Source organism: Pezoporus occidentalis, unplaced genomic scaffold (assembly GCF_034315485.1).
Source record: "Pezoporus occidentalis ecotype Australia unplaced genomic scaffold, CSIRO_AGI_Poc_V1 ctg174, whole genome shotgun sequence".
In the NCBI taxonomy this organism is placed as follows: domain Eukaryota; kingdom Metazoa; phylum Chordata; class Aves; order Psittaciformes; family Psittacidae; genus Pezoporus; species Pezoporus occidentalis.
Window position 1 is genome coordinate 1,316,312 of NW_026913576.1, and position 24,920 is coordinate 1,341,231.

The 24,920-nt window shown below is 38.7% G+C and overlaps 1 long non-coding RNA gene across 1 annotated transcript; it reads right to left on the bottom strand.

Moving 5' to 3' along the window:
* Nucleotides 1–11,797: 11,797 nt before the first annotated feature.
* On the bottom strand, nucleotides 11,798–21,291 carry LOC134161441 (uncharacterized). Its single transcript, XR_009963979.1, has 3 exons — nucleotides 20,996–21,291; nucleotides 12,471–12,579; nucleotides 11,798–11,954 (listed from the first exon to the last, which is right to left on the bottom strand). It is a non-coding gene; the product is annotated as an uncharacterized LOC134161441 (long non-coding RNA).
* Nucleotides 21,292–24,920: the final 3,629 nt, after the last annotated feature.

Below are 24,920 nucleotides of genomic sequence, written 5' to 3' on the forward strand. Positions count from 1 at the left end.
GAAGAACAGCTACACCAGATTGTCACTGGAGCAGCCTTAGGACCCTGGCCTCCCACACCCTGCCTGAGCTGGTTGCCTGGTGGGCTGACAATCTATCTAGGAACTTTTCCTCCAATGCAAAGACATTTAATTAGTAACAAGAGGTGGAGAAGCAAAAGACAAGGAGCAGCACAGTAGTCCAGTGCTTACCTCATTCAGCCACACTCCTTACTTCATTTGCAGCAAGGCAGAGAGGTAAATGTGTGTCTGCTGCCTAAAGGCGAGCTATGGAGACAGTTTTCTTTAACCAAAGAGCCAATTCAGTTAGCCTTTTTCACATTCACTACTCCTTCAAAAATATTCATTTCAGTTGGGTACCTGTAGAAAAAGTAACTGTTTAGCATAAAAATGATGGGCCAAGGCCCCCTACCACCTAGGCATAAAGGACTGGGGCTTTTTCATTTCTTTTTTCTCCTCCATGTGTCCTTCTGTGAGTCCCTCCCTGGAAATGGAAATGGTGCATTGTAATGCAGATTTCCTGCAGAATCTCACAGATCACTCTCTGCAGGGATTTCACTCTTCAGCTGAAATACTTTTCAGCCATGGTATTGTTCATTTATTCAACAGCTTTATTTTTAAACATGGAATGCTATAACTGTGCATTACTAATTCCTTTTGAAAGTATTATAGTATTTATTTTTTGATTGAAGCTTGAGGGCTCAAGATCATTTAGCTGAGTTTTGTTGGGGTCTTTTTTATTCCATTATTTATGAATTTAAAATACGCTATGAAAGGATCAAAATAAAGTAAAAGACCTCCAAACCCCACCAGCCTTGTTTTCCTTTCTTCAGTCCCAGCGCCCAGCCTGTTTCCTCTTTCATGCTTTCTGCAGAGAACCATTTTCTTTAATGTAATCACTGACTGATTGACTCTTGCCTCTGTTTTCACCTTCCTACTATTTGTGGAGGTCACAGAAACAGCAAAGGTTTCATTTAACTTCTCATTAGAGACCACACGTTGGCCCCAAAGCACTCAAGAGCACAGAGACAGCCAGAGAAACATCATCCACATCAGCCCAGAGCCAGGGTGTAAGACCAGAACAGGGAAGTGGGGAAATCCTCAGTTCCGCCCTGAATTCACCCCCAGGAGCAGGTCTGGTCTTTGCCCTGGGTCACCTAATGCTGAAGTGATCAGTGTATGGTCTACTTCAGCAGTGCACTGGCATGTCCTCTTAATGGTGTCAAAAAATTCAGATGAGACAAGAGGGGTAACATGATGGTGAAGAACCTCTCTCTCCCCAGTAGGTAAAGGAAAGATCTGTGCCCCAGTACTACTGGTGCAGCTGGTGCAGAGGGAAGATTTTGTGGGCATATGCCCAAGCTTTTCTTCTGCAACTGCTTCAGAGATCAATCCAGTTTTGTGGAGTAAGGGAAAGACTGACCCACAGAAAACAAGATCTCTCTGGAGGAGGGAGAGGGAAAGGGTGGTATTCACTAGCTTCCCACACCACTGCAAGCAAACGTTTGGTGTGAGCCTACTCTCAGCATCTTCCATACATGCTGTATGTCTAACCGATGGTAACACTTCAGCAGTGAGCAGAATGCATTTGTCCTGTCCTGTTCTTACTATGTTAACCCATGTTCTCTCTTCACGATTCAAGTTTGCTGGCAGTTCCAGGCAGGATGGCTATGGGGATCTAAAGAAAATGAGCTCTGAAGTACTCTGTTTGGGGATCAGATATTAATTCTTTAAAGGATTTAATGCAGTTTAGCAGATTTCAAAAATAAGCAGGATGGTTTGTCCTTGCAATGATGACCACAGCACACAAAATTTCCAGCCTGGCTCATGGAAAGGTCCTGAAGCATTACACTGATGTTCAAGAAGATTTTTGTACCTTACTGTAGCACATCAGTCTGTAGGTCTCAAGCTTACTTAACTAGAAAAGACTTCATCCCACAAAGCATAGTATTATTTTGCTGAATCTGGGCCTCCAAAAAAACTGAGTTGTATTGTTGGTCTGGAGGTAATGACCACAGGTATGTTTTTATATCTTTAAAGTAAAAAAACAGCATATAATGAAAAGGAATATCTAAACTTTAGTTAAGAAACCCTTAGCAGAGGAAGTATTTCTTATGGGATAATAACAGTTGTAACCCCTTACATTACCTTTATAGGCTAAGCTCTGTTGTAAAATATGTATGGGCAGTTTTTTGATGCATGTAAACATAAATGATTGAATAAAGCATAATTGATTTAGAATTGTAAAAAATCAGCAGTCTTGCAGAAAAAATGGGCAGCAGTAGATGGATACATTTTAAGTACTAATGACTCTGCCTTAGAAGAGTAACTTTACCAGTGTATAATGCATGAGTGGTAAAATAGGTCAAACCCTGGAAGCATCCATGTCTTTGAAATCATTATGAATACAGTGGTTTTACTGCATCACCAAATGCATAAGAGCTCAAAGGCAAAGGCATATGTGGAATGCAAAGCACAATGAAAATCCTTGTTCTTGTGTCACAGATTAGAGAGCTACTACAGATTTTGGAGTCTTTCCCAATTTTAATACATTACATTCCTGTGGCTGGTACTTCTACGTTTTCCTTTCTCTGTGTGATAGGAGTTTGTGCTTTTTGTAGTGTCCATAAGATTTCAGCTATTTGTGATACAGGAAACTTGGCATGTTAGCAATGATAGTAATTTTTATTCAAAGAAAAGTTTGGCTATCCCGTTTCTATTCTGCTATGGCTTTGAGGAGGGCTTCATCCCATGTTATTCCATCCCCCACAAACAGGAGAAGCTTGTTCGCTGCCTACCTAACACTACAGCTGAATTTATGTCAGTCCTAGGTAATGAAAAGGCTTTGTTATTTAACAGGAAAATAATAGAGAGCCTTTGTGCAAGGATAATTATAGTGGTTTGGATATTTCTGGATTAACTCTTGGGATGAACATTCATCTCAATAAATCATTAATAAATATACATTAGCATCATGTCTCTCTCCATTTTATACTCTAGTTATCTTTCTTGTACCACTCACAAGTTTAGCTGGGGCTGTTTTTGTAGTACAGGCTTCAACACCCTTCGTCTATACTTGCTGTATAACTGTAACAAAATAATCAGAACTTCCTGCATTTTACGTCAACCAATCTGTTTTCTGATAAAGAAAGCAGAAATGAGGTTGCATAGCTTGCTGGCTATGGGGAAGAGTGATTGATAAATATTTGCACAGCACTTCAAAGAAATAGGACTTGTCTCATCACAGCATTACTTCAGTTTTACATCAGTATTAACCATGTAAACTCATGTCACTATCTTCTCTAAAAAGCAGCTGATGAGAATTAGGCCCATAAAGGGCCATGTGCCATTGCTGCTCTTCTTGCACTATTTCATATCTGTTATTTTTGATCAGTTCTCAGTTGCCGGAGCCAGTTCACCATCCAAGTCAGTGGGGGCTTTCTGGGAAGAAAGGAGTGGATGCAGGACAGTAGCAGATGTGGATGGCAGATATCGAAGATGCCTGGCCAGAGGAGCAGAGTCACTTTTGCCCAGACCTCTTACTACTGTGAATACACTCCATGTCAAAGACTAGTTTCTGTGGAAAAAAGAAAAGCATTGAAATCGTACAAAGAGTCCTAAATACTGACCACGAAGATGCACTGCATCTCATGCCTTCATAGTTTATGTTTGTGGAAATCAACATGAGCACAAGACTTCACTGTATTATGTCACAGCTCCTTATTTTTGCAAGATGACCCACAGATACAGGCAATGACATTTTGTCCAGTATTATTGCCCTGGCCCTTAGGTCTGACTGAAGAGTTTTTGATGAAAATCAGGACACAAAAGGTCCAAATATTTACCTTATACTTACAAGTAGTATTACTTGTAGTAAATTGTGCTACCTGACAGCTCTCCTCAGCAGAGGCCTACAAAATGGCCCTCTTTCTTTGAAAGAAAAGTGAGGTACAAAAGTTTATAGAAGAAAATGAAGAGTGGGAAAGTACTGCTATTATTTGAAATAGAAGTACTACAAAATTGCTGTGAAAATTGGAAATCCATAATTTTATTGCTAAACCTGGTTTTGCCTACAATAATAGTCATGAATAGTGGAGATGGGGAAAAAAAGACCCATTAGGTCATTTTTTCCATCTTCTTGTTAATTAAGAGTGTCTTCCTACAAGGATCTTGACTGTTTTGTTCATTTTAAAAATAGCTAAAGCAATGAGGGTTCAACTCATTCCCTTGGGAGAGCATTCAGCAGATTAACAGATCTCACTGCTAGAAAATTTTTTCTCATTATCAGCACGGATTTTTCTTTGTTCACTTTCATTCTGTTACTTCTAGTTATACCTGGTTATATCATTTCTATATCACATCATTCCATCATTTTTTCTCATGTACGTATTTCTTTCAGCCCCGATACTGGGCTAAATCTGAGCTTCAGTGAAGAAATTCAGAGTAGAGATTGGTTATAATAGGTCCTATTTTTACTACATATTGAGCATACAAAGAGAATTGCTATTTAAATTCTGAATGGGAAATCTGAAGATCAATTTTTGTCTCCAAACAATTTTTTTTTTCCCCCAAGTATATGGCTGCTTCTCAAATCCACTTAAAAAGCAGTCAGAAAGCAGTTTACAGACACCAGATTCTTCCCTTCCAAGAAAACTGAACTGACATGCTGGAGCTGCAGATCACATAGTAGTTCATGTTTAAAGGAAAGGCATGTCTTTTTGTTTACTACAGGACCAGTACCAGACATAAGTTTGCTCAGATGGTTAAGATAGCTAAGGGTGAATATGTCCTCTATGCAGAAGGTCACAGCAGAGTGTGTATCACTTAAGTCTAAATCATGCTCTATGTATACCTCCCTCTGAAACTTTCTCTAATTGGGAGATTCTGGGAATTTTTCTCCATTTATCCATACTTTGGGCATTTCACTGTCTCCTGGAAAAGTCAGTTGTAAGAAGAGACAATTAAACACTATCAATAATGGTGGGAGGTAGAACTCCTACTGTATAGTAAAACAGTGAAAGATGTGTAAGTAATATTGTTAACTAGTATTATACATATTGCTCCTCTTTCTTTTCACCCATTCTGAAGTTTCTAAGCAACTTTAACATTTAATCCCCTGTAAAGAAAGTGAAACCTTTATTGATTTTTTTTTTTTTTTCCCCAGAAAACAGGGAAGAAAACCCATGAAGAAAAGCACAACAATCTTCCAGCCAACGTCAAACAGGGAGAAAATGGAACCAAACTGCCAGCAAACAAATGAATAAACGCATTTCAGAAGCTTAATATTAACCTTAAATTGAACTAATCAAATTATAATCATATATTTCCTGTTGGTTCTCCAAGATAGTTATCCTTTTGTTTGAAACACATTCTCCATAAAATGACATTGGTCTCAACATACCACCTTTTTTCAAATTGACAACTTTTCTCAAGAGGGAAAGTAAAAGGACAAAATATACTGACCTGTAGCCAGACTCCTAAACCTGTGGCCAGGTACCCTACAGAGAAACTAAAACTCACACAGAAGATCTAATGCTTCTTTTTAGCAAGCCATTGCTTTTTCCATTTTGCTAATTTTCAGGGGAGAATAAATGTGTCAAAAATGCATTCATAGATGTAGATGAGGCCCTAAAGTGTCACTGTTTAGTAGTGGACTTGGCAGTGCCAGGGTAAAGTTTGGACTTGATGATCCTAAAGGTCTTTTCCAACTTAGTTGATTCTATGATTCTAGATCTTTGCTTCCTGTTTCTGTGCAACTCCTCCCTTCTTTTCTCAGACAAGTGAAATATTTTATGATTTGCAAACAGCAAGCTTGTTCTATCCAAGTGTCCCTTGCTCTTGTGAAAATAATTTCCATCTGCTTGGCTTTCCCTACATCATACACATTCTGGGATGAGAGATTACAGAGTGAAGTCTCTGGATCTAGTCAGCTGCATGGCAGAAAGAATAAGTGAATTACAGGAGGTAAAAAATCAAATTGAAAATAAAGAAATGTTTAAAACTATGTTAAAACATGTGTGTTGTACTTCACAAGAAAGTCCAATGCATCTGCATTCTGGAGAATGGTATCATTCACCTGTATTGATTCATTGATACCAATGGTATCAATGGCACCTGTGAACTTTCTAGGCTTGTTGTGCATATGCCAGGCCCTTGAAATTAGCTAGTGTGAAAAATGTTCTTGTGGTTTCAGTTCCTCTGCAGGGTTTTGGGTTAGGGTTTTGTTTTGTGGTTTTGCTTTTTGGGGGTATTGTTTGTTAATTGAAAATGCAAGAGAAAAATTCACCAGTTCAAGTCCCTCTAAGAGCAGGTTTACTATCCTCCATATATGTTCTTACCTTGCGTTTGTCACCATTTCTGAGCTCTGCCTGTTACTGCATGAAGCAATCTGTTTATCATTCTCTCCTGAGAGCACTGTGGGCAGTCTGGGTTCTGCTTTAGAATCTATTTAAGTGTTACAGACACATTCATGTTGTATCAGTTTATATTTAAAAAGGTAAGCTCAAAGAACTGATAGTGATAAAATTTACGGTAGCCTTTAGTTCTTCTGGATATACCCTCAACATTTCCAGGCTGCTGAGCAGGAAAGCTGTCACTCATTAACTTAGTGCTGAATGTCCCAAACAACAACCTGAGCCAGAGGTGCCTGCAAGGGTTGCTCTCAATGCAAGACACTCCATTCCTCAAAGACTAAATGATTTGCAGCACTTTTTCCAGCCAAGGAACCCAGGAAAGAAAAGCCCAGATCTACAGCCCAGACTGAGATGAAGCTTTACCCTTCTCTTATTCTTCTGCGAATCAGGGTAGGGAACTTTAGAAGATGTTCTTAGAAGCATGTTTCCCCTATTACTCAGATGTCCCCTCTTTTCCTTAGGAATTTTTGGGGGTCTTTACACCAAAAGATGTGTAGTGGTCAAGACTGCTGACACACCAGAAGGTGTGTGAGGGCTCCCTGGGACTATGATTCTCTCCAGCCTGCAACACAGAAAACTTAGGTGACTCTGTAGCCTTCAGGGAGACTATTTTGAAACTGCATGAAACAAATCATTCCACAAAATAATTTCCACAGTCAAAAGTTGGAGATATTAGTCCATAAATCAAACCTGTATTGCATTTAGTCCCTGTACTCTATTTTTCTCCTTGAAGACATTCAAGCAAAACAGGCTTCCTTGCTCCAAACAGTAAAGTTAATACCAACCGTTGCCTTCTAAGTTAATTTAAGAAGCCTGTTTGGTTGTGGCTGTATCAGGGGGCAAGAAAGAGTAAAGTTGTTGTGATCCTTCAATTCTGAAAGTACAGTCAAGTCAAATATTTAGATGAGTTTCTGATGTGTGCTATTTTTGGTAAGAGCTAATGTTTTCGAGAAGTCCCATAGATAGGCTTGGCAGTCTTCATTTTACTCCAGAAAGGATTTTGTATCATCAGTTACACCCTAAAACACAGAGGCTCACAAGAGCAATGGAAACTGATCTTTGTAATAACGTTGCTGACGTAAGACAGTAGTATATATAGATATATATAATGTCTTGACCAAATCTATACAAGTCCTACTACAGTTCCAGCTTTTCAGCAGTAGATCAACTTCAAGACAGTAATAACAAAAAAAAAATAAGTTCGTAAAACACTACAGTAAGTTCTTAGCGAGATTCTAACAAAATCTGGTGAAATACCAAAGTGATCAGTCTTACTTTATCTTCAGACAAACTAGCAGGTTAGGTGCTTGAATTTACTATAAGAAAGGCTTGGTTTATTAACTGGCTGAGCAGCCCTTTCTCCCAGCATTGCTAACTGTGGGCCAGCTCCAGCAAAAGTACCTGTAGCTGCCAGCGCAGCCTAGTAGAGACAAGCTCACAGGAGGTTCCTGGACACTGTTTTGTTTAAAGCTACTCAGCCATTCTGTGCAGCAAAGTAGATAATACCTTAGACCTCCTGATTTTGCTGTGACCAGAGGGGCTGCATTGCTGTTAGCAATGGGGAGGGATAGGGACAATTTTTGCCAGGGAAGGTAGAGGAAAGGAAAATCCTAATGAAGGCAAGGGCATGGAAGTGACATTTCAAACCAAGCAGCTCCAAAGCGCTATTACTACTTTCAGAATCCTTTAAATGTGTGAGGAAAAGCATGAATTCAAATTAATCAATTGTCTTTTAAAGTAGCTGAGGTAGGGCTCCGACTATTACCTGTGCTTTTAGAGTGCATCTCAAATGTGTCATTCAGGCTTCTGAAGACAAGAAAGATACGAATTAATCACCTTGTTACAAATTAATCACCCTGAGATTAGGGGTAAAAATTTCAAAAGCACCTTAAAATGACTTAGAAATCTAATTCCCATTTTTAGAATTGACTTAGGCAGTTACATCCTGACTCTAGTCAAAAGTCAATGGGATGATGGCTCCTAAATCACTCTAATGCCTCCAAAAATGTTACTCACTTCTATATGTAACCCAACACCAAGTCCCTCTGTAGTCCCATTTGCCCTTCAGTGAGCATCCCAGGCTTCTGGTTTTTCATCCCCGATTTCAGTCCACATTTACCATATGTTGTGCTTTCATTTTCATTAAACATTTTGAAAGATGAAGGTTTCAAACAGTGAGCTACTCTTTCATTCATCTTTCCACACAGAAACCTAGCATCACTAAACTACCAATTTCAGACTATTATTTTTAACTAATCAGAAAGGAAATGTTTTTCCTGACAATGACAGCAAAATCTGTCCACCCATTTTTCTACTTTACAAGATTGTACAGTGTGTAGCACTGTTGTCGCATATCAGATTGTGTGTTTTGGTCTTCTTTCAGTTACATGCCTTTTTCATAAGTTAATGAGCAACTACAGGATAGCCAAAGTATTGTTTGAGTCCTAAGCGGGTAGAGCAGTTGTTGAGATATCTGTATGTTACCACTCTTCCATTGCCCAGATTATGATAATACCCCTTTTCCTCCTTGGGGCATTGGAAAAATCTTTTTATTTCTCCATCTCTCTTCCCATCCACCCTGTGTCTGGCATGTCCATTGTATCTGCAACATTACATTGGTAGCACTTCTATCATAAATGTCTGATTCCACTGTGACACAAGGTATGAAAAATAAAGTAAGGAATATGTATATCTAGATTACACCTATTCACAAGCATATATGAATGTAATATCTTGCTCTCTGATACAAAAAAGATGAACTTCCTAGTGCTAGTGAATGACCAGTTAGGAAAAGGAATTAAGATAGGGCAGGAAGGCAGTGAACAAAAGCAAAAATCACATTCAGATCTGAAGGAAAATTATATTCACAGTAAGCCGGCAGTCATCCAGGCTTTCAGCTCTTTTTATGATTTCTCCTTCCCTCTTTTTATTGCGTATTTTTTAGTTCTTTTGCCCAAGACTCTGTATTTTTCACTCCTTTGTCACCTCCCCTATACAAGAGCACAGGACTTGGGGAAAAGGATCGGGGAAGGGGAAATTCCTATCCTGACATTTATTTCTTCAGTGACCTTGACAAAGTCACTTAATTTATTGTTTCCCTTGCTGTAACAAAATGGACAGGAATGAAAATAAAGTCTTTTTCTAACATTCATAACTGCTTTGTGATCCAGTCCTATCTGCTAAGTCGGCTTTGAAACCCCAGACTAAGTTAGTGCAGATTTGAGCTGTAATTGTGATCAGTAATGCTTCGCCTCTCTTCTAGACGCACTTTCTGCAGCGGTCAATACCTGTTCAGCAGCTGGTCATGGTGGGAGAATAGCAATTGCCAGAATAAATGCTATGCCCTTTCTCCCAAGCCTGTTGCATCTCAATAAACTCTGCAGTGTCTCTGGCAAAGGGGGAATTCAAAAGGGTGGTCCCAAATCAGGACTCTGAAGGGCTCTGCATTCAGAATAAGACACTATGGGAGTATCATGATGACAGCTGCACTTACATCACTGAAAATAATTATTCTGATCCATGAACACAAGCTAAGCCATAAGAATGGTCTTGTAAGCAAGGTCTGTTTTAATAGAAACATAAGTATTATGCATTACAGTCTATTATAAATTGGTTGTAATTTTCTCCTGACACTCTGTGAATTAAACTAGTTAGGATACAAAAAAAAACCAACAAATGCCACAAAGCAGAAAGCAAGCTCAGTGTCTGAAGGTTAATGATTGCTCATGAAAGCTACAGAAATAAATTATCTGCCTAGGGACACTGTCACATGATCGGCACAAAAGCTGCAACAGCCGAAAATGTTTATGTAGAGAAAAAAACACTGTCAGCATCACAGGGCCCTTCCCCCACCGCGGAACCAGAGTCCCGAGCCAAACAGCTGCTCCTGACTGCTTACATTAAACTAATTTGTGCTGCAACATTGCAGCTGCTTAATTTTTAGACTGAACTTTATCACCAATAAGTGTTACAATAACAAGTGATCCAGCCCCATCTCTGAAGAAATTCTCAACAACAAAGGCAGCTTAAGGTGACAAAATTCAGGAAAGAAGTAAGACAATGCCCAAAACAGTATTTTAAATCATAATGACCTACTCTTGCTTTTACAGGGAAAGGCTTAAAAGATGGGTTTGGTCCTACATTAACTGGGGTCAGGCTGTGCCCCTGAATGGATGAGGGTTCTCCCACCCTGATACTTGGGACCAGTGGCCAAGAGTCACAGCGCAGGCTAATGGAGCAGCAAAGTGGAAGCAAGATGAGGTGCTGGGGCTTCAGGGGGTTGCACATCCTTCCCAGCTGGTCCCCCTTGCATTGGGCAGAGCCCCATCTCTTGCCCTTTTTCCCGCAGTCTTGCCCCTTTGCCTTTCTGGGTTCCCACTGCTTTGGGGTTCAGTGTCCTGTAGCACTGCTTGCACGTCCTTCTGGCCACAGATTCACTGGTGTCTCCTTAAAACATTTATTGCAGCCAACAGTTAAAAAGAAGAAGTAAGAAAATAAAAGGGGAGGGGGGGGGAGAATACGAGATAGCTCATTCATATCCAAACAGCTTGAAAGCCCTGACCTCCTCCTCACCCCTCCCTCTGCCTCCCCCCTTAAAAAATGTGTTCAAAGGCAGTTGCATAGGAGGAAGTGTTTACAGAGCGGGAGCAGAGTGGTGCTCCTTGGGTAACAGAAGTGCTGCAATTACAAAATGTCACATGTTGTTCCTCCCGTTTTCCTCTGTTAACATGCAGGCCTTCATCTTTTGCTGAAACAGACACTGACCTGAACTGGTGGTGGTTCCTGCCAAATATGCAGGCACTGTTTTGTTACATTTTGGAATTCAGCGAAGTCCATGTGTCAGGCATTTACTTGCGCTCAGGAAACGAGTGCTCAAACCAAAGCCCTCCCCGCCCCCTCCTACCCCCAGTGCTTGGAATGCACAGAAACTTTTCAGTTTTTAATTAGTTTTAATATGATTAATGTTTGTAGCCGAGTATCTTGTTACACCCAGTGTGCTTTTTAAAAATTAAAAAACAAAAAATATGAAAAGACAAAAGAAAAGAACCATTTAGTTATTAAGAAAACAAATTGAGACAGGGGGAGAAATAAACCCACCAAGAGAGCAATTATACAGTTAAACAAAAAGCTGTATTTGCTCGCGGTGGTAACAGGGCTGCAGATAGACTGTTGCTTGCCTCTGTGTGCTTAGGGGGGAAGACAAGCATGGGGAATTGGCAATGTAAATAAAGGGGTTCTCCAGTACACCCCACCTTTTCCAGTCTTCCAAAGACCAGCTAGGAGGAGGAGATGCTAAATGAAATGATGAATTCTTTCTATTCAATTTAAAAGCATAAAATAAATACAGAATCCCTTGGGGGGGGGGGGGGGGGGGGGGGGGAAGTGGCTTTTATTTTTTATCAAAATAACATTAGTCAGGCTTTTGCCCAACAGCAGGAGCTGATGGTATCTGGAGTCTGTTTTATTCCACCCAAAATGTGTAAGAATAGGGGCGACTGGATAAACAGGCCCCAGGAGCTGCTGGCTGCTGTTCATGGAGCAAAGCTGCAAACAGAAAAAACATTTCAAGAAATAAAAATGGAGTAAAGTAGAGAACAGGAAAATCTCTTGCACCCTTATGAGATCTTCCTCTCAAGTTTGGTCTTTAAACCTTTAAAACTTTACGGATGTTTTAAAAGAGCACCTCTGGAAGAATAATGCAAGGGCTAAGACCCAGCTACAAAACTGGAACTCTCATCTCTACAACATAGGAGAGCAGTGTGAGGAGATAGATAACTGCAAGTAAGGTGAGAGAAAAAAGAAGGAAAGGCTGAGTTTAGGAGTGATTTGAATCAGAAGTTTTAGGGAAAATAGGGATACTGGAAAAGGAGGGTGCCTCAGCTCCAGAGGCTTTATGGCAGAAGCCAAAAGTATGAGAAGAAAACAAAATGAGAAGTCAAAAGGAAGAAGCAACACACTCAGAGAATGTATGTAGACACTTATTTCTTAAATAATACTCTCTTAAGTGAAGGACCTTAAATATAGGACCAAAAGCAAACGTGGGGATTCAAGGATACCCACCAGGGCAGGTGGCTCTGCACTTTCTCATGTCACACTGGGTGCCTCAGCCAGTGCATTATTCCAGGGGAAAGGTTGGTATTCTCCTGCCATCCAAATTCTCTCCTAATACCTGAAAACATTCCCAGCCAAATACAGGTGAAACTAAATATGTCTATAAAAAGGTTCAGTTTCACTGAATCAACATTTTCCAATAATCCTCAGAAAATCACAGTCCAGCATAATATTCATGAGAACAATGAATACTCAGTCAGGTCTGCACAGCCTAAGCACACATATAGGTTTATGTGATTCACTTACGACTATACTACTGACCTCTAATTCATTCCTTTACCCTTTTTCCTTCAGAAGCATTTGCACATTGACAAACCATTTTCTTTTTAAATCAATTGGCCAGGAAAAAGATTTCGTCCATCTGCAGAAATTCCTGTGCTTGCCATCCAATAAATTTACCCAGCTGTCATTGTGGAGTGACATGGCAAAACAGCACATTCAGTATGAGCCATGTGAGAAATTAACTGTATAAAAAATAACTTTATCAAGCATCTTTGACCTCTGCATATTAATCCTGCTCTCTGGGACTTAGTTTAATATTTCAGGGTCGTAAGATGTTCCAGAAATCTTTGCTTATCTTCCTCCCCAGATTACTCCTAAAGACAAAGGCAGACAAAATCTATCCCAGAGAGATTTTTGTATTAATAAAAATCATAACTTAAAGCCTGAAATATTTCCAGCATTGTAAATCAGAAAAGGTAACTAAGAGGAAAAACCACTCCTTTCCCAACAGGTCTTTGTTCTTACATCTAGCTCTTAAAACTTCTTGAAATATCAAATTTCAAACTCTCTATATTTTAAATTTATTTTCAGGATTTTTTTTTGTGTCTGCCTCCAAGGCCTTGGATAAATATACAGGTGGAAACTAACAGAGTTTACAAGCAGAATTATTTTTTTTTTCAATTTTTATAATGTAACTACTTTGAAAATAATTTTTCTGTTGGCACAATACATGGATCTTATTTCATTAAGAAAGTGCTGTGATATAATAGTACTATTCATACCAGTGTGAGATGACCCACTGTATTTTAATCATTAATAGTGTTGCTGACCCCAATTCATACTGAAAAAAATCCTATCATAATGTATTTTCTCTATGTGTGTGTATATATAAATATAAAATAAATATATAACACTACTCTTCACCATTTAAAACCAATAATTTATTTCCATTTAGATCCTGAACAAAATGTACGATATTTATTTTCACTTTTAGCAAGAATATATGGTTTACTTCTAATCATCACATAAGCTGAGCAGTTAATAAGGTATGCAATAATTTTAATTCAGAGCATTAATCCCCAAAGTTACAATGCTCATGTGTTATTTTTTAGAAAGACAAAATAAGAACAAACATACACAAAGAACTAATACTGTAAACATCTTGTTTTATACAAAGCTGAATTTCAGCTGTAAGTCTTGTGTTCAAGCTACTTCAGAATGTTTAGGAGGAAAGAGGTACTAGGGTTTTGACCAGTTCTTGGCTTTTAGTCTTACTTTCTTGAAAGAATAATCTATTAAGGAATAAAATTCTCCACAGCTAACTCTTTGAAGTTTAGATTAAGCCTTTCAGCAACAGCTAAGACTCTCTAGCAGAAGCAGGTTTGCTAAACAGTCATAAATATTTCCTGGTTCATTTATGCAGTATACAGCTTTGGGGGGACAATGGCTCACTTTGATCCTCAATCACTACCTCCCTACCCTACACCAGTACATTCCCTGAGGCAGACCATACGGGACAACTGGACATTGAGCCACATCATTCACATTGCAGTGAAGATGCTTAGTTCCAGATTCCTCCTTCTACATGTCTGCAATTCATCTAAGCTTATTTTCTCAAGCTGCAAAATTACACAGCTGTTGTTATCTGTCCTGTATAGTCAATGGAGGAAAACACATTGCTTCTATGTCCAACCCAGCCTACATAAACCAGACTTAAAATCCTTCTGGATTTTCCTGTCTCTCTTTCTCCCTTGAGTGCAGAGAAAATCTAGGAAAACTAAGCTCTGGTTTGTGGCAACTTAGTTAAGCGCCTAAATTTAGATAGATCTAATCTCTGCCTCTAAGGAAATTTCAGTGGAAAGAAAGCTTTGATGAAAAATGGAAATTAACTTTTATGAGAATTTTATTGTGATCTTGTTCCTTTTATCCAGATCAGCTCTAATTAAAACCAATAACTTCACCTTTAGTCAGAAGCTTTGAGCTGTCAGCATAAGGATATCACAGGACTTCCTTAAGAACCCACTTAAATAAATTCAAGCCACATTTCTAAGTTCAATTTTGAGATCTCAAGATAATGCTTCATAGAGGAATATTTCCATGGACCACGCAGAAGGTAAAAAGGACACACAGCTTTTTGCAAGGTGGGGATCTGAAATACATGGGCATATTTGTTTTATTAGCAGGAAAAACAAAAATGTGGGAACATGTGCCACACCAGCTTTCTGACTAGTCAGAGCTAGGAAAAGTGTCTTAACAAGTACCTTCCACCAAGACCTATAACTTCTCCCCTAAATCCAGCATCTTATTTTATGCATATGTTGGAGTTGAGGGATTTCTAAATAAATTCTTAAAATACCCCTATAGAAGAATACTGAAGTATAGCACCTAAGAGTGCCCTTTGGGACCATCCAAGAAGGAAGGAAAAGCATCTCAGGGCAACCATTTTCACATCTGCTATACACTAAGATGGTTCAGCTGAGTGAACAAGGTAAAGTTAGGCCTAAAAGAATCACTGTTGAACAGGCCATTTACCCATACTCTATCAATAACCTCTAGCTGCAAAACTGAAAATGGGACAGCTGGCAAGTTTGTTAGAGTTGTGCCATTGATTCTGGAGCAACATGAGCCCCACATTATTGCCTCTGTGCGTAACAAAATACCACTTCCTAGTAGTTCTTCATAGAGCGTTATTAACTGCCTAAGCAATACAATGAGTCGGCAATGGCCTTCACTAGTCAGAAAAGACAACAGTCCAAACTCATGGTGCTCCCAAATGTCTCCAATAAGTCCAGAAACCTGTGACAGCTAATGACCAAAACCGAAAGAGTGATGACACTGTATGGGACTTCTGAGCTAGTTATATGTTAATGCTCCTTGCCATTCTGTATATAGTAATTGAAAATCACTAATTGCAGAGATGAACCATCAGATGTTTTCAAAGGTTTTTTTTTCATCACAGAAGACCATGGTTTCTACAGAAAGATAGCTTTAGACATAAAAATTTCTTTGCTGAAGGGGACCTCTGATTCAAACGGGAGGGGAAGATTCAAAATAGCAGTGGGGGGGAGTTAAGAAAGCCAAAGAACGTTTCTCGTATATTTGAAATTGCAGTCCCCTAAAAGATCAATTTAGAATAATTTCAAGACAGAAAACTTATTTTCAAAAGCCATATTTTACACATCTCACATGAGTGACTACAGTTAGGGGGAACATCATAACGTCACAAAGCATAAACAACAAAATGAATAAAGAATCCAGCAATTTACAATAGATCTTTAAAACAATGAGTACAAAAAAGAGAAAATGAGCTTCAGAACAGTCTCACATTGAACCTAATCACTGTTCCACCTAACTAGTAAGAAAAAAAGTGATCATGAAAAGTGTTTTTTACACATTTCTTGTACTAGCATTTTTGAACAAAACCTGAAACTAGTGCTCAAAGTATTTCTCAGAACAATCTGAAAAAATAAAACAAACCACCAAATACTAAATCTTGAGATGATACTTTTTTATCCATTATTATTTAAATTAGAAGGCATGTATATGTCCTAGGATTCAGAGAAGACAAGTCATATATTTAATTATATGTGTGTGAAAATTAGAGTGGGTTAGGAGCTTCCTGGCAAAACATCGTTTTTTCAGAAATGTTGACTGATCAAAACAGAAGTTAAGCAACTTTGGTTTAATTACAAAAAAAAAACTTGGAAATGTTGGCAACTCTCCCAACTCCAAGAAGCCATAGAAAAAAATATGTTTGAAGATCTGATTCCATATTTTTTAATCAGAAACTATATTTTGTTATTAAGATAACTTTTTATTAGAGTTTTTAATTCATAGATAGTAAACAAAGTCCTGGAAAATGAAACTCTGTGCTATCAGAATTTCCCCGCTATCAGTTTTGGCACATTTACATTCAGGTCTACCTCATCCAAGCTAGTGCAAACATGATTTAAAAAAAGAATTTAAAAAAGAGGTCTGTGCCTTCAGAACGCATTGTCTGCAAAAACAAAGCATAATGAACAGATCTGACCACAAACAGTGTTAGACCCTACTGGATTTAGAGAGAAGAAAGTGCTTTTCAACCTAGAAAAATCCACCTGAAGTCCCAATTTCCAGCTCCGTCCAGTCCCTCACTTTCAACTTCATCCTTCACCTCTCTTGCTGCTCACACCTCCTCAAAAACATGCATCATGAGGCATGAGTCTGCACCCAAGTTTTTACTGCTGAGCAACTGGTATCTAGGAACAGGGCATGGAGTCTACAGGGAATGCAGTCTAAGGAGACATGGAGTCTACATGTGCCTCACATCACCCTTGATTATAAAACCACATCAAACTCCCTCACATCACGAGTGCTGGCTATGAAAATGCATTTTAATACATCAAGCTAGACACCGAGAAAAGCAGAGGTTAAAAAAAAGCTAAACTTCCATGAAGTATGCTTTGAAAAACCATCACTTCATTCATTTCCTACGATTTCACAACTTTTTAAACAAAGTATGAAGTATATTCCAAATAAAGTGTTTTCTCTTTGAGTCAGAATTGTTTATAAGCATCACCTTCATCTCATCTAAGAATAGATTGCTGAAGAATTAACACTACTTAGAAGAAAATATCTTGCTTTGAAAGGGCAGTAGAAACTGGCCCTTACCATGAATTGCCACCATCACTAATGAAAGTGGCTAGCTGGAAGGCTAAAGAGACCTCTCATCAGGGAATGTTAATGGAGAGGAATCAACCTTATAAGCAATAAGTGAACAATCAGGTAATGGAGTCAAGGAACCATATAGGCAAGGTGGAAAATAAATGCCAGGGACCTGAGAAATCTAATCAATGCCTGATTAAGCTAATTGAAGCCTGGCCACTGAAAATTAATGATTTGGAAAATTGCTCCCAGAACAGAAAAAGCAAAGATTGCTGGATCTCACATAAGAGACAGAAGGTTCAAATGTGAAAGCAGTTATGAGGAGATTAATACATGGTACATAGGGTACACAAAAGTTTGCTATCTCACCTTTCGCCACATTAAGTATATTGCTTCCCTGCTGCTTCTCCAGGCCCATGCACCAACCAAGTCTCTGAAGTCCATTAATTTGATTTTTTTTATATTTTTTAACTGTAAGAATAAAGGGAACACTAATGCTGAAAAGAGCAGTAATGTTCTAATTACTTCAGAATGTCTTCCCTTTCAACTGCAGCGAAAACAAAGGGCCTGCATTTAAATTGGAAAACATAAAGTAGGGATGCTGAAAATAGGTACAGCATGAAATGCAAAATACACTTCAGCATGTGCTTAGGTACAATTGTTCTAATCTTAATCATCAGAGTTTTCAACTAAAGGCTCCTTTAAAAACCATTATTGAACTGGAGGGCTTTTTTTTTGGTACTTATCACTGAAGGATTCCTGGATCCCTATGGACTACTCCTGGGATCTGCAAGTGGTCATTTAAAAACAACAAAAAAGGAAAGCAAGCCTAATATCAGAACACTTGCACTTATTACTCAGAGCCTGCAACTCTACAAGGAATTTCTCAAGGTACTACAAATCAAAAAAGGTTGAAACCATTAGGCAGGCAGACCTTTGGCAGAGAACTGCTGAAGCCCGTGGGTAGGCAGACAGGCAGCCTGAGTTCAGCTCCAGGCACTAGTAACTGAGGCACTTCACTGAGCAAAGAGCAGTGATACTCAGGTTTTAAAAACCATTAAGAAGTAAAAATAGTTAAAATTGTGCCCTTCAATATGTAGTGCTTTTCTTAGGCCAAGAGATCCCAAACCAAATTCTTGTGGTTTCCATGGAGTTCTGCTAAGCCGTGAAAAGGAGATTGTGGACAGCACACAGGAGCATATCAAATAGTACTATAATTCATACATTAAAAGCCTGATGAGAAGAAAGTGCATGCTTTCACTACTAGTCATTTCATTCATAAATTTATTCTGAATTCTTCTGATTATATCATCTGCACACTCATTTGAGATGTTCTGTCATTGCACACCCATTTTTAAAAGCCATTGAAAGTGTGATAGTATTCTTTTGGCATTTAAGGATTGCCACTTTAAAGCAACTCTGATTTTATCCCACCATTGTGGCAACATTGCAGACAGCTTTGTTAGCTCCTCCTGAAGTTTGTTCATATTTCTTCGACCTTAATTAAATTATTTGGGAGCATATGTAGAATTTAATCCTCACTGGTCTTCCATTTTCCAAATTATTAATAAATAGACCAAATTCTACCCATATATGGGAACCTGAGGTACTTCAAAGGTTACTTTTTACCCTGAGGAACTATTTTTTTTTCTGCTTTGTACTCTTTTATCCACACAGAATATTACTTTCTCAGAGTACTACATTGCTCAGAACATCAAAAATGCTAAAGCATTACTATGCCTACCTCAGACATACCTTGATGCTTAATGGCACACTTGCATGCAATTAATATGCAGCTAAAGAGATTCCCAAAGCTGGCTGAATGTGACACCACTAAGCAAGTCAGCAGTGAAACAGAGGAAATGGGTGGGGTTTAGGCATCAATTCAGCTGAGACAGGCATTCTGCCAGGGATTATAAATCCTATCAGAACAAAGGGAAGAAAAAATTCACTTCTTGGGATCTCCGAAATTCACCAATTTGAACAGCTATTTTGAATACAGAGAATGTAAGATCAAACCTGTCTTCTGCACTGACTCAGAAGGAAGACATGAATTTTAGTCTTCTACCTCCTCTTGCCACCTTTTTAGGGAATCTATGTGGTTTTGTTTCCTAAACTGTCACTTTCAGATGTAGCAGTGATTACATACACAAATGTACTTTATCAACTGTCTTTCATTCATCTAATGTACCATTTATACATTCAAAGAATTAGTAAGGTACAATATTCCTTTACAAAATTTGTGCAATTTTTCCCTACCATATCATCAAACTGTGTTTCTGGAATTTTTTTATAACTGTATTTTTAATCATCCTATCAGTAAAGTTGCCAAGAGCTGAAGTAAGCCTTACTGGTCTGTAATTCTCCAGGTTATTATTGAGGCTTTTTATAAGTAGAAGTATAATATTTGCTATCTTCCAATACAATTGCTGACTTAAATAAGAGAATGTGTACTTTATTATTTTATTTAGCAGCCATTTTACTCTTAACTTCATTAACATGCCTATTCATGCTCCAGCCATCTTGTTGCTCCCCTTAGCTCACTACCTTGCTACCTTTGGACTCTTCAGCAATTTAGATTGTCACCTTCCCAATGAAATTCCTTGACCTGACAGTTGTTAAAATGCCACCTCTTCCCTAAAAAGAGATCTTTCCTTCAGGATCTGCCTTGACTTAATCTGTCAGCTACCACTGCTCTCTTGTTTGGGGCAATGTTTGTCATGGAAATAGAAAACATACATAGAAATCGTGTTGGTAATCCTTCTCACTTACAGCAACTTCTGCCATGTCCCTAACATTCTTTGAGTAGAGACCTCTGCAGTGACTTTACACTGAAAATAAAGCAGAAGAGAAAACTAAATCAGCCCTCTCTCCACAGTGGACAAAGTACTGTACTATGCAGGAGCAGAGCTCAAAGGTTGTTCCTAGGCAGTAGCCTAGAAAAGGCTCTCCCCTCTATTTGTATCTGTCTGTTTGCATTCTTCATTTCCGATAAGTTACTGCCCTGAATTAAAATACCTTCTTAATTACCAGTGCATCAAAATTATCTTGTTTATGTCTGACCTTTACTGTTGATTTAGGAGAACACCAGGTCAAAAGCCGACTAAATGTACTGTTCCAAAATAACTAAGAAAAGCATTTTATGCTGAGCTGCTATAAACTCCTTTCTCTAGACTGCAATCCTCTTTTCTATTCTGCCAAGTGCTATTGCACAAGAAACCCTTCCCTGAATATACTGGTCATTTCAAGTAGATTTACAATAGATCTACATCACTTTGTAATTTTCCTTTGGAAAACTCTCAGCTTTACTTCCTAAGCATGGTAGCCTTCCCCAGCTGGTGTAACACTGAATTTGAGCAAGAAAGGCCCTATTCCAAATCAAGTTCAACATCCACCAGCTCTTTATAAAGACAAGCATTATCCCCCAGTGCCATCACAAACCTTATTACAAAAGGCCCACAGTACAAAAGTACTGTGTTATTACTATATTAAACATTTTCATAAAGTCTTCAGCCTTCAATATTCCTAGAATATTCTCAGCATCAAGTTCTTAAGTGTTCACAAACAGAAAGCATAAAAAGGCACAGACATGACTGAATTAAGTTTACCTCTTGAATTCCATAAGGTGCACAAGTCCATGCAACCAAATGGGATGCATCTTCAAGTCCTGAGGAACTGGCAGATGAAGTGGCTCAGCCACATATTTGAGAAGTCATGGGAGTCTGGTGAAGTTCCCACTGGCTGAAAAACAGAAAACATAACCCAATTTTTAAAAGGGAAAAAAGGGAGACCCAGGGAACAAGCCAATAAGTCTCACATTGGTGCCCAGCAAGATCATGGAGCAGATCCTCCTGGAAAAGTGTGTAGAGAATAAGGAGGTGATTGGTGATGACCAACATGGCTTCACTTAGGCAGTGAATTGTCGGCGCAATCGTGCCTGACAAATTTGGTAGCCTTCTATAATAGGGTGACAGCACTGGAGAGTAAGGGAAAAGCAACCGACATCATCTTCTGGACTCATGCAAAGCATCTGACACTGTTCTGCATGACATCCTTGTCTCTAAATTGGAGCAGCATGGATTTAATGGATGGACCACCCGGTGGACAAGGAATTGGCTGGATGGTTGCACTCAGAGAGCTACAGTCAACAGCTCCAAGTGGAGACAAATGATGACTGGTATTCCTCAGGGATCAGCATTAAGACCAGCACTGTTCAACATCTTTGTTGGTGACATGGACAGCGGGATCAAGTGCACCCTCGTCAAATTTGCCAATGACACAAAGCTGTGTGGTTCAGTTGATACGCTGGAGGGAAGGGATGCCATCCAGAGGGACCTTGACAAGCTTGAGAGGTGGGTCAATAGCAACCTCATGAAGTTCAACCAAGCCAAGTACAAGGTCCTACACTTGGGTCGGGGCAATCCCAGGCACAGCTACAGGCTGGATAGAGAAGAGATTCAGAGCAGCCCTGAGGAGAGTGACTTAGGGTGTCGGTTGACAAAGAAGCTCAACGCAAGCTGGCATTGTGCGCTTGCAGCCCAGAAAGCCAACCATATCCTGGGCCGCATCAAAAGGAGCGTGACCAGCAGGTCGAGGGAGGTGATCCTGCCCCTCTACTCTGCTCTCATGAGACCCCATGTGGAGTACTGTGTTCAGTTCTAGGGCCCCCAACGTAAGAACACGGACCTGTTGAAGCAAGTCCAGAGGAGGCCCATAAAGGTGATCAGAGGGTTGAACTACCTCTCCTGTGAAGACAGGCTGAGAGAGTTTGGGTTGTTCACTCCATAGAAGAGAAGGCTCTGAAGACCTTACAGCAGCCTTCCAGTATCTAAAAGGGACCTACAAGAAATCTGTGGAGGGACTTTTTACAAGGGCATGTAGTGCCAGGACAAGGAGCAATGGCTTTGAACTAAAAAAGGTATATTAAGATGAGGTATTAGGAAAAAATTCTTACTGGTATTAGGAAAAAAATCTTACTGTGAGGTTGGTGAAACACTGCCACAGGTTGCCCAGAGAAGCTGTAGCTGCTCCATCCCTGGCAGTATTCAAGACCAGGTTGGACAGGGCTTTGAGAAACCTGGTCAGTGGAAGCTGTCCCCAGCCGTGGCAGGGGGTTAGAACTGGGTGGTGTTGCAGGTTCCTTCCAACCCAAAACATTCATGTGATCCTGTGATTCTATAAATGCAAATAAGTGCATACAGTTTTTATTTTTTTTTCACAATTCAGTTAATTCCAATCAGATTTAACAATGATTTAGCAATCTACAGAAGTGTGTATATTGTGCAGATACTGTGGGTGCAGTACAGTAAGATGTTTACATGGAATTTGGAAAGAAAACTTTACAAACTGGAAAAGCATATACCATATTAAAGCTGAACTATTTCTGTTCACTACAGTCAAAAATCAAACACTGTATTAGAATGACAATGAATGCACACATAAATGCTATGCCATATAATAAAAGGATGCTTTTGTTAGATTACAGTGAATTTCATATAGTCTTTATGCACAACTACACTGAGTGAAGTGGACAAGTGTAAGTTGCAGCTCAAGACCAGGAGTTCCAGAAGGAACGCTCTGAAAAACATAAATTTATTATATATATCTTATTATTTATATTTATGTACTTCTATTCCATGCAACAATCACAAAATGCCACTCATGAAATGCCATCTCTGTGCTGACTAATAAGATCATTTCTTTATCTCTTTTTTAGCTCTTGTCATTCCCCTTTACCATACCAGTCACAAGAAAATAGGCCAAGAAGGAGTGGGGATAAGTAACATAAGTAAAATAAATCTACTAAAAAAAAAGGCAAGTGCATGCATATATTTGTTAAAAGAGAATACCTCCAACTACAATTTTTGCCTACCTTTGCCAGACACACAAAGAACAATATTCATGTTTATCTGTAAACAAGTGAATAGTTAAAATCAGCCAGCTCTGGATATGTAAGCAGCCTTATCTAGGTCCAGTGAGTTCAGCTTCTAGGGAAGGTCATATTTTCATGTGTTGGTACACAATGGAGACTTGATGCTTCAGATAAGAGTTTCAGGGATCTACTGGAGCCCACACAGGAACTGAAATACAAATATTAAGTAATTACTAAGCCTATGTTACACCTGAATCAGTAAAAGATAAGTTTCCAGTCTGAATTCATCTTTTCCTGACAAAGAACAGACTCTCTGATTCTTCTAAAAATTTCATGGTGTATCCCAATGTTACCACAAGCCTTGAGAGATAAGGGTTTTCCTCTGTTAAGAAAATCAAGTTATTAAATTGATCAAAGATGACTCTACCAGAAAGGTATTCAAATCTTCTTTATTAATTACCATAGGAATTTAGTTTGAGAGTCACATGTAAAATTTTGCTCAGTTTTCACAGATAAAATGTATTATGTACAAAAAATCCTAGGATTTTAATTTAGTAAAACCCCAACAGTACCTAACTGAGCAAGTTATTCTCTGTACAGAGAAGAGCTCTGCAGGACTGATTCATTCTTTTACAGTGCATTAGTTTAATCACCTAGGAGATTTCTCACAGATGATGAAATATAAGCAGAAGCAGGAACTTAAGTTATCTATGGATGAATATATTTAGTTTCACGTTCTATCCTAGCACCAAGCAAAATAAAACAGTCTAAATACACTTCAGTTTCATCCACACAATATATTTTAGTTTTGCTGGATTTAAAAACGTGGAACCAGATACTGTTTATTAATGCTGCAGTTAAATTCTGGTTCTCCTATTAATAACTCTCTTGAAATTGAAGCCTATATGTTTTGGGGTCTTTTTTTTTTCTTTTATCATTTCTTGACTTACAGTAATTGCAATAATATTTGTTTAGAATAGACAATGTGAGTCAAAGTAACAATTACAACAAATTATAGAGCAACCTTCTGCTATACCCTATGCCTTTTTTTTTATAATTTGTTGTATTATACAGACTCCCAATTATCAAGGAATAATCCAGGGAGACTCTGAAGATATAGTGACAGATTGTTAACAGCTCAAACAAAAGTGAACTCTAATGAGCAGACAAAATCAACAAACAATAGTACAAAAACCTGTTTTCCTTATTCAAAGAATATTCTTTCCTGGTAAGAAGATACTGGATCAGGCCCAAACAGTATAAAAATAAATCCAGAGCTGGTAATAAAAAAGATATGATAACCAAGTTAATAAAGGAAAAGTGCATAAAAAGAGAATAAATGTTCAGTGCTACCTTGTCTATCCCCACTTTCTCAATGTCTCTAGAAGTAAATGTATTTTGCTCTATAAAACCTCATCTTTTAATAAATCATGCCAATGTTCTTATTAAAAATGACCCTCCAAAGTTACTGTTTTTCAATCCCTTATTTTCGTCATCCTTTGTGTTTCTGCTTTGTAATTGTAGAATTATTCATAACCAAAGATCTCAATGGTTAAAATTATATACCATGTAATTTTAAGATCTTTGGGTAGAAATACATAACTGGGTGCTAACATGCAGAGGTATACCCAGGGTAGGTAACATGCAAACAAATTTGACTT